Raw genomic sequence first — 11,675 nt, 5'->3', positions numbered from 1 at the left:
GCGCGCGACCCTCGGGAGATAGGGATTTAAATAAAATTTGAATAAACCCCCCTCCTCAAGCGGGAGGGTGGAAGGAATGGATGGAGAGGAGCAAGGAAGGGGGAGGGGGCAGTTGGGGTGCCTTAGCCCCCCAGGTCCCCCGGCCCCGCGCTGCTTCGGCCCGGGGCCCTGGCCGCCTCTCTCATCCCTCCTCAGCTCCTTCCTCCTTCCTTCTCTCTTCCCCCTCCCCTCTCTCCTCCTTCCCTCCTCCTCCTCCTCTTTACTCCCTCCTTCTCCCGGAGAGACCCCGCCCCCTGCCCCCTCTTTCCTCCACCACCTCAACTTTCCAGGACGAACGCGTGCAGGGCACGGCGGGAGTTGTAGTCCTGCGGACACTGGCGCTACCGTGGGAAAAATGGGACGCTGGGACCAGCGGGTACTACAAACAAGATGGCAGAGGGCGTGCCAAGCCGGGAACCGAGGATGCCGGGAGTTATAGTCCGGTTGCCCTGGGGCTTCCCGTTGTAGAACATAGAGAAGGAGCGGGAACGATGACTACAAACAAGATGGCCTTCTCCCCCGACCCGACCTCCTTCCCAGGCACTCACACGCCCTCTTGTCCACAACCCTCCGCGTGTGTAGTACCTGACGGGAGTCGCAGTCCATCTGCTGCCTTCCCGCTGCCATTTCTACTCGTCAGGAACAATGGAAAGGTGAAAAGAAACGAGGACTACAAGCAAGATGGCGGAAGAGGGGCGTACACCTGACTAGTTGCCGATCTTATGAGGTGCGATGGGAATAGTAGTTTTCTAGCCTTCTAGTATTCCTTAAGAATGGCGGAACCGGTGGGATGAAGAGACTACCATAAAGATGGCAGGCTACCTAGCCTTTCCTGGTCGCTTCATTCGGCCACCTTGAGCATCTCGCCCGCCTATAATATCAAAATCCCGCACCCGGTGGCGCAAAGCCTGACGGGAGTTGCAGTCTTCTCGGCTCCCCTCTATTATCTTCAGTCCAGACAATGGAAGGGATGGGGCGGGGACTACAACCAAGATGGCGGCCAAGGGAAAGAAGGGATGGCGGCATGGGATTTGTAGTCCAAACGCTAAGACTATTCCCTGCGGAAATGGAAGAAAGGACTACAGTAATAATGGCAACCTGGTAACTCGACCTCCGCTCCAGTGCCTGCTGGGGGACGTAGTCCCTTTCTGAGCTCTACACAGAGAAAGGACGTTGGCTGTTGAAAAGTGCATCACCGCCGACATCCTACTTGAGAGCCAACGGAAACGGAAAGTCTTTTTCCGCCTCTCCTCGCCATCCCTTTCTGAATGGCTTGCAGGGAAATGTAGTCCCAAGCTTTCACTCGCCAGTGGAGGAGAATTGGTGTCACCAGTGGGTATCGGTGCGGGTGAGAGACAAACGTCTGAGAAATCCAGGAATACAGAATGCCCGCCTCCCCGTGTGGTGAGGATTTCATATTTCAAAGGAAGGCTCTTAAAGGAAAGCAACAGTGATCAATATTGTCGCGACAAGGGAGGCGTGGTTCTCGCGGAAAGTACTCAGCGCTGTTTTCCCTGGGAAAGCTCGGACGCCTCACACCCAATGCTTGTTCCCCTAAACCTCTGGGAATCCAGAGGTTGTATTTTACAAGTCACGAGGCTCCAAGGAAAAGACTCAGGAATTACACAAAATCCCCGCCCCGCCCTGGGAAGTCACCAAATCTCGGTTTTCTCACCTGAAAATTGGGGATGATGATACCCACCTCGAAGCAGAGTTAGAAGTGTTAAGACAATGTTCACGAAAGTGCCCAGCTCTGGCACGGGGCACGTGACGGTAGTTCCTTTTTCGAGGTCCCTTCCAGCCCAGCCGTTCTGGGAGCCCAGGAATCCATCATGCCGGACACAGTTAGCCTCTGTGAGAAGAAAACTGTGACGGGCAGACTACCCCCATCTTGAGTCGCCCCCTCCCCGCCCTCCTCATCTGGGTCCTCCAGCATTCACTACCTAGTACTGCTCCCAGGGGGCGCCCATTCTCCATTTAACTGAGTTCCTACAAACTGGCCAAATACCTCAACCTGAAATTGTAGGCGCTGCACGCTGTCCACTCTAATGCCTTGCCTGACTTCCAGGCAACCTTGGAGGGCTCTTCTTAGACCCTCAGTCACCAATGCAAATGGGAACTGCTTTCCACCTCTGCCCCGTCTTACCTGCCTTCTAGATCTTCCTCCGTCTAGAAAACTGCTCACTGCTGACCCCAAACCAGCCCCCTCTGCTTCCCTCTCTCTTCTGCGTTCGGGGGCCCTGCGGAAGACTTGGTGGGTGTGGTTTTGTCAGGGAAGTTAACGCTGGCCAACGTAGTGTAAAGTCCCAAGTTTGCAGGGACTAGACTTAAGCTGAACTGAGGTTCCTTGCAGCTCGCACTGTCAGAAGTCAGGAAATTCTTGGCTTCCACAGAATTGCCTGTCTGCTGTCTATCCTCATTACTTTAATGAGGGCTTTCTCAAGTGCATTTCTTGGACTTGATATGCCCTTTGCCACCTCCCCATCTCACGTCTCCACCCAGTTCACTGTTTAATCTTCTGATCCCTAAATGCCATTGTCCCAATGAACTTTCCTGTTATCTTCATATGAAATCTATTCAATCACTGTAACCTGTAAGCTTTATGTTACTAAGGGCTTTCAGCATCTCATTTGATCCACATAAGAATCCTGGGAGGGGCTGGGGATGTGGCTCAAGCGGTAGTGCGCTCGCCTGGCATGCGTGCGGCCCAGGTTGGATCCTCAGCACTACATACAAAGATGTTGTGTCCACCAATAACTAAAAAGAAATAAATATTTAAAAAATCTCTCTCTCTCTCAAAAAAAAAAAAAAATCCTGGGAAAGCTCGGACGCGTATAAGGGTAGAACCCCATTTTATAGATGAAGAGAATTGGGGCCCTCAACTGTACACAACAGATAAATGGTAGGGCCAGAATTTAAAACCAGAAACCATGCTCAGAACTACTACAATAGCCATAGACTGCTCAAATCCAGCTATGTGTTTTTAGTTTAGTATAGATAGCAACAGCAAATTTCTTTTGCAAAAATGGGTTTCTAGTTTCTCTTGAAAAATCCTGAAATCTAGCAGTGCTGGGTCTGCATTCCTTGAATAAGAAACAGCTGTAGCTGAGCAGTGGCTACCTCTTTTGGAAAAGACACATGCTCCCTGGTTTCTCCCAGTCTTCACCCTGCTTGCTTGAGACCTAGCATAATCTTTGTGGGGCCCATTCCCATCAATGGAGACCACCAGAATAAGCTTATTGATGCCAAAGACCAATTTTTATACTGTATATAGCCTTTCAGTACTGGGTACTATGCCTGCACCTGCAGCTGGATGGGTAGAGGGTAACATATAAAGAGGTTGCATATAAAGATACAGGAAAGGATAAGGGTAAAGCTCAGCAATAGAGCATTTATCTAGCATGTGTGAGACATTGCATGTCCCCAGCACTTCAATATATATATATATATATATTTACTTCATAAGTGAAATGTGTACCATGAGCAGATATTGTTTGTATGCTTAAAATATAAGTTAACATGATTATAATGGAGCCACACTAACATTGAAATATAAAGACAAAACAGCCTAGAAAGGTGATGCACGCCTATGAGCAGAAAGATGGAAAGTTCAAGGACAGCCTCCCCAACTTTGGCCCTAAGCAATTAACAAGACCCTATCTCAAAAATACAAAATAGGGCACTGGGATGTCCAGGCAGAAGGATTGCAAGCTCAAGGCCAGTTTCAGCAAATAAGTGAGACCTTGTCTCAAAAAGTAAAAAAGAACTGGGGATGTAGCTTAGTGGTAAAGTGCTCCTGAATTCAATCCTCAGTACCACAAAATAACAAAAAGTGATGTTCTCTGTCTTACTTATGTGTTTGGTTTTAACCTTTTGAAGGATGGCTAAGGCCATTTGATAATGGTGGTTTCCTATGTGAAACCACATAGGAAATCACATAGGGTGAAGGCGCTGCAGATCAATTTCAGAAACAGTTCATGCCTTCCAGTCTTCAGGCAAAAGCTTCTAAAAGGAGGACACCTGCCTTATTTCAAAACTGCTATCTTGGAAATAAATGCATGCATTGAATTCAGGAGCTGGAATGGCGCATTCATCCTAAGGTTAGTTTTTTTTCAGTACTGGGTATTGAACCCAGGACATTCTATCACAGCTAATCAAAAATATATGAAAAAATGCTCATCATCTCCAGCAATCAGAGAAATGCACATCATCTCACTCTGAAGCCAAATTTAAAGTTAGGAAGTCAGTGTAGTTAGGTAAATGGGGTCTAATATCGAGTAAGATCCAAAATGGAGGCCATGTTGAGAATGAATTCCGGGAAAAGCAGAACAACTCTTGGAATGTTAATGTCCCCAAGGCCCAGAGCCCATCCCAAAGAAATGTTAATGAAGATTACTTCTTTGGCCCACCTGTGCCCCACCCTTAGGGCCTTCCCACCTACATTCCATCACAACCGCACTTCCATGGATTCCACGTCTTGGGTTCCCTTCTTCCTCCGGGAGAAGTCTTTTCTGCTGTCCTTTAATAAACTTCTACTTTCCACTCTGACCTTGCCTCAGCATGCTTCTCTGGTGTTATTCTTCAACATTGGGGAAGCAAGGACTGGTCACCGGTCAACAGCGGTAACAACTCCAGTCAGAATGGCAGCTATTATGAAGGCAAACAACATTAAGTGTTGGCGAGGATGTGGGGGAAAAGGCACACTTTTACATTGCTGGTGGGACTGCAAATTGGTGCAGCCAATATGGAAAGCAGTATGGAGATTCCTTGGAAATCTGGGAATGGAACTACCATTTGACCCAGCTATCTGTCTCCTCGGACTATACCCAAAGGACTTAAAAACAGCATACTACAGGGACACAGCCAAATCAATGTTTATAGCGGCACAATTCACAATAGTTAAACTGGGAGCCAATCTAGCTGCCCTTCAGTGGATGAATGGATTAAGAAAGTGACATTTATACACAATAGAATTTTACTCTGCATTAAAAGAGAATAAAATCATGGCATTTTCAGATAAATGGATGGCATTGGAGAAGACAATGCTAAGTGAAGTCAGCCAATCCCCAAAAAAACAAATGCCAAATGTTTTCTCTGATATAAAGAGGCTGACTCATAGTGGAGTAGGGAGGGAGAGCAATGGAGGAATAGATGAATTCTAGATAGGGAAGAGGTGGGAGGGAAAGGGAGGGGGCAGGGCATTAGCAAGGACAGTGGAATGTGATGGACATCATTATCCAAAGTACTTAAGAGTATGAAGACTTGAATTGGGTGTTAACATACTTTATATACAAACAGAAACACGAAAAATTGTGGCATATATATATATATATATATATATATATATATATATATAATTGTAATGCAAAAACAAAACAAAACAAAGTACATGTATAAAGGCATGAATTGGTGTGAATGTACTTTATATACAAAGATATGAAAAATTGTGCTCTATATGTGAATAAGAATTGTAATGCATTCCACTGTCGTGTATTTAAAAAAATAAAATCAATAAAATTTAAAAAAAAATTAACACTTCTTATTTTTTTTTTAAAGAGAGAGTGAGAGAGGAGAGAGAGAGAGAGAATTTTTTAATATTTATTTTTTAGTTCTCGGCGGTCACAACATCTTTGTTGGTATGTGGTGCTGAGGATCGAACCCGGGCCACACGCATGCCAGGCGAGCGCGCTACCGCTTGAGCCACATCCCCAGCCCCAAGAAAGAGAGAATTTTTAATATTTATTTTCTAGTTCTCGTCGGACACAACATCTTTGTTGATATGTGGTGCTGAGGATCCAACCCGGGCCGCACGCATGCCAGGCAAGCGCGCTACCATCCCCAGGCCCAAATTAATACTTCTTGAACCTTGAACCAGATTTAACTCCTATCCTTTCCATCTGTTCTACTGGCAAGCTTATTCATTAAAATAAAATTTTGTCTAAACAACAACAACAAAAATAGAAGTATAATAATTGAGTATATTTTTTTCTTTGCAGTGCTAGGGATTGAACCCAGTGTCTTGCCCTGCTAAGCAAGTGCTCTACCACTGGGCTGGGGATGTGGCTCAAGCGGTAGCACCCTCGCCTGGCATGCGTGCGGCCCGGGTTCGATTCTCAACACCATATACAAACAAAGATGTTGTGTCTGCCAATAACTAAAAAATAAATATTAAAATTATCTCTCTCTCTTAAAAAAAAAAAAGTGCTCTACCACTAAACTTACAAACCAAGTATATAATTACTTTTTTTTGGGGGGGGGGAATTGGGGTTTCTTTTTTTGTTTGTTTGTGCTTAACCACTGAGCCACATCCCTAGCCCTTTTTATTTAGAGACGGTCTTGCTAAGTTGCTTAAGGCCTTACTAAATTACCTAGGCTGGATTTGAACTTGAAATCCTCCTGCTTCAGCCTCCTAAGCTGCTGGAATTATAGGTGTGTGCTACCATACCTGGCTAAAATTGCCCATTTGAAAATGGTGAATTTTATTTAGCATTTTTTGTTTGTTTCTTTTGTTGTTGAAATGCTGGTTGCTGGGATGGAACCCAGGGCCTCACACATGGCAAGTGATCTATCACTGAGCTGGTTTGCCAGCCATATATTGAAAGGGTAAAGTTTCTAAGCTGCAAAGCCTGAATTAAAATGTAAAAGACTAGGTATGGTTAAGTTCCTCTGCTACACCCAGAACCTGAAATTCCTGAGATAGTTAAGACAACACCCTACTGGCCATTTAGCCTAGGGCCCTGTGCAGTTTGTCACAGGGCCCGAACCAATCAGTTTGAATATGTAACCGGCTTAGGAGTGACCAATCACCCCCACCCGACCTGTTCCCGCCAATGAATGTGCTAATCATGTCACAGAGTTGTTGTTCAATTTTCCTGCGCCTCATGATGATTTGTTCTGATGTATGCAAAGCCCCCCCCCCCAAAAAAAAATGTACTTAAGCTCTGCTTGACCTCTGCTCTGGGCTCTGGGCTGCTCTCCTTTCTTGAGTGGGCACGGAGCCCCAGCATGCTGGTTCAATAAAACTCCCTCCTGCTTATTGCATGAAGCCAGTCTCTTGTGTGGTCTCTTTCTCCGACGCTTCGCTGGACCCTTACAGTATTACACTTTTTTAAAAAAACACAGTTAAAAATAGAAAAAAGAATTTAGGTGTCTGAAATTTTCACTTACCAGATATATATGGCTATTGGGGAACCTTGCTTGTTGATTCCTGAGCTCTGGATTGACCACCAACTTCTCACTGAGTCATTTTCTTGTCACTTACCATATATAGTTGCATAGTTTTTTTGTTTGTTTGTTTTCTTAATGTTATTTTTTAGAAGTAATTGATTACAATACCTTTATTTTATTTCTTTTTATGTGGTGCTGGGGATCGAAGACAGGGCCTTACACGTGCTAGACAAGTGCTCTTCCACTGAGCCACAACCCCAGCCCCAGTTCCATAGTTTTAAGGTTTATGTTCTTACAGGAACTAGGGATAACACAGAACAGAACCTTCTCTAAATAGTATGAAAAGGGCATAATACTTTCTTGAAAAAAACTATTTGTAGATGGAATCCAGCCAACCAAGAGATTAGTCAAAATGTTAAATCATTGATTACTATTGAAAATATGTAAATATCAATAAACTGAGTATTTTAAAAGTCAGGATGCATAATAGAAAATAGTATAAATTGTTTGGGGTTTTCTTTTTTCTTTTCCTTTCTTTTTTTTCCGTACTGGGAATTGAACCCAGGGCCAGTTTACCACTGAGCAATATCCCTGCCCTTTATATATATGTTTTTGAGACAGGTGTCTCTAAGTTACTAAGGTTGGCCCCAAACTTTTGATCTGCTTGCTTCAGGCTCCTGAATCACTAGGATTACAAGTGTGTACCACCATCCCTGGCATAAATGTTATGAACATTAATAAACAAAAGTAATAATAAAACTAGCCAAAGTTTGGATACAGAGGAAGGTAGGGAAAAATATTAAGAATTAATTGGGAATGACCAATGGGAACAACCAAGTAGCAATGTCCATCTCTAAAAAGTGTGATTAATAAATAATAATGCAACCATCCATGATTTAAAAATTTTTGTTTTCAGTGCTGGGATTGAATCCAAGACTTCACACATGTTAGTCAAGCATTCTGCCACTCAGTTATACCCACACCCAAGATCTTTTTTCTTAATCTGGAAATTCTAGGAAATAATGTCATTTATCTGAAGTTCCACAGTTCTTTTGGTTTTACTTCCATTTATTTCTGCTAAATTCAAACAATTAATGTTTTTGTTTTAAAATATGACATATGACTGTCATATATTTTAAAATGTTATTTAGCTAACAAAATGGAATGATGTTCACCAAACATTAATATGTTTGTTATTATTTCTAAGTGGTAAAATAGGGTGGTTTGTTGAATTTTTTTCTTTGCTCTTTTAAGATTTGCTTGAATTTTTATGGTGAACAGGTATTTTAACAGAAATGATAAATTTATTAGTCATTTCAGTGTATATTTTTAATAATGCAATTGCAGGGCTGGGGCTGTAGCTCAGTGGTAGAGCACTCACCACACACATGTGAGGCACTGGGTTCGATCCTCAGCACCACATAAAAAAAAAATAAACAAAATAAAGATATTGTGTACAATTAAAAAAATAAAATTAAAATTAAAAAAGTAAATAAAGATATTGTGTCCAACTACAACTAAAAAAAAAATTTAAAAAGAATGCAATTGCAGACAAACATTTCTCTAGAGAAGATCTACAAATGGCCAATAAGCACATAAAAATATGGTCAACATCATCAATCCTTAGGGAAATGCAAATCAAATTCACAAAGAGGGTCTGGGGTTGTGGCTCAGTAGTAGAATGTTTGCCTGGCATGTGTGAGGTCCTGGGTTCCATCCTGAGCATCACATATAAATAAATAAAAGATTCATTGACAATTAAAAAAAACACACACAGAAAGATAACACATTAGCCCTTTTAGGATGGTTGTTACTAAAAAAACATGCATGCATGAGACCCTGGTTTTGATCACCAACACCACCAAAAAATAAGTGGTAGCCAAGAATATGGAGAAATTGGAACCCCTGTGCATTACCAATGGGAATATAAAATAGTCCAACCACTGTGGAAAACAGCAAAAAATTAAACAATTGCAGTATGATCCAGCAACCGCACTTCTGGGTATATATCCAAAAGAATTGAAAGCAGGGACTTGAACAGATTATTGCACATTCATGTTTATAGCATCATCATTCACAATGTCCAAAAGGTAGAAGCCACTCAAGTAGTGTTCACTGACAAAAAATGTGCTATATTCACACACTGGACTATTATTCAGCCTTTAAAAGGAAGAAAATTCTGACACGTGCTACAATGTGAATGAACCTTGATTCCAGTCAGCTAAGTGAAAAAATTATATGCAAGGAGACAAATACTATTTGATTCCTCTTATATGAGGTACCTAGAGTAGTCAGAGCCATAGAAAGTAGAATAGTAATTACCAGGTATGGGGCAGAGAAGGGAAATGTGTTATTTACTGCATAGAATTTCAGTAAATTTTGGAAGATGAGAAAATTCTGGATATAGTGGTTGATGACTATACAATTAATGCCATTAATTAATGTAATTGATACCCCTGAATTGTTCGCTTATTAATGATAAAAATGGTAAACTTTATGTTATATGTATAATAAACAACAAAAACTATATTGTAATATAAAACATGTTATCTACTATGGATATAGACGATATAGAGATAAAGGGCTAATTTATGATATATTCAGAATAATTACCTGAAAATTTCTACTTTGTTATTTTTATTTATTTACTTATTTTTTCCTGGAGATTGAACCCAGGGCCTTGTACACACTACAGAAACACTATACCATTGAGCTATAGCCCCAGCCCTGTTAATTTTCTTCTTTTGCAAAGCAAAACCCCCAAACCCTCCTGAGAATTTTTAAACTTTTATATTCTAATCACTTTCCAGTTTCTTGTAAAAATAGGATATGTAGATAAAATTGTGGTTAGAAAACAAACAACTAGTAGTGTTTTTTTTTTTTTTTTTTTTTTTTTTTGCTGTTGTTGTTTTGAGTACTGGAGATTGAACCCAGGGGTATTGAGCTATGTCCCCAGCACTCTTCTTTTTTTTTATTTATTTATTTTAAAGAGAGAGAGAGAGAGAGAGAGAGAGAGAGAGAGAGATTTTTTTTTTAGTATTTATTTTTTAGTTTTCGGCGGACACAACATCTTTGTATGTGGTGCTGAGGATCCAACCCGGCCTCATGCATGCCAGGCAAGCGTGCTACTGCTTGAGCCACATCCCCAGCCCTTCATTTTTTATTTTGAGACAGGATCTCGCTAAGTTACTGAGGCTGGCTTTAAACTTGTGATTCTCCTGCTTCCCCTCCCAAGTTGCTGAGATTACATGTGTGTGCCACCATGAGACTAGTATAGAATGATTTTGAGCAACATTATTAAGTGAAAAAGGCAAGGTATAGAATATTGTATGTGGTTTGTTCTCATTCGTATTAAGAAGGGAAAAATCAAACATACACATTTAGTAACATATATGTAAAAACTCCCTGAAATATTAGAAGAAAACAGTAGCAGTTGTTGACTCCTGGGATGGGAACCAGGGGACTGGGAAACAGAGGTGGGAGGAAATCCACAACATTTTGTCTCCTTTGTATACTGAACCATACATAGAAACAAGTTGCCTCAAACTGAAAATACTGGAGAATGATATTGACCAAATTATATTATTATTTTGGGTTGATGTACAAATATGTAACAACAAATCCCACCATTATTTACAACTATAATGCACCAATACAATATGTAGAAAAAAAGAAAGAAATGAATTACCTGTCCCCAAATGACTGCATTACATTTGTAGAAACACATACACACACACACACACACACACAAACAATCATAAAGAATAAAATAATGTAAAGCTTCTTGGGAAATTCTGATATGTACTTTCTGGTTGGTTAAGGACAATTCACTACCACTGGATGAAACAAATATTAAGCACCTCTGGCATGCCAAACCCCACACTAGGCAATTATGATGCAGAATGCTGTCTTCCTTTAGAATGAAAAGGGAGATTTAGGCCTCTTTCTAGGGATAAGGGTTTGAGATGAAGTCTCTGCATAATCTAGGATCTGTAACTCTGTGACCTACTGAATAATACTGGGCCCTTCCAAAGCTCTATGGAGAGCCCTGAGTCCCTATGCAATGGTCACTACCAGCAGCACTTAGGATTTTGCCTTCTTCCTTTCTGATATGGGCCCAGCTTCCCCCAATGCCAAGGCAGCCCTTAAACTCCAGCCAATCCCTTAAAGATACTAGGACCCTCTATGGTCTTGGATTTTCTGCTGATGGAAGCTCTCTCTACTAGAATGACCTGCACTTGCTTTGGTTTAGGGAGCAGGAGTCAGAGGTCATCTGCTTTCTATGGCTGGCTGCTTTTCTATTCTATTCCTTTCTATTCTATTCTATTCCTTCCTTTCTTCCTTTTCTTTTTTCTTTTCCATAAATATAATTATCTTTCCCCAATTGAAATGTTTATATTTCTATATTTTCTAACAATTAAAACATAGTCAAGGGCTGGGATTGTCGCTCGGTGGTAGAGAGCTCACCT

The sequence above is a fragment of the Urocitellus parryii genome, chromosome 9 (assembly GCF_045843805.1).
Source record: "Urocitellus parryii isolate mUroPar1 chromosome 9, mUroPar1.hap1, whole genome shotgun sequence".
Classification (NCBI taxonomy): domain Eukaryota; kingdom Metazoa; phylum Chordata; class Mammalia; order Rodentia; family Sciuridae; genus Urocitellus; species Urocitellus parryii.
This window is presented reverse-complemented; position numbering follows the sequence as displayed.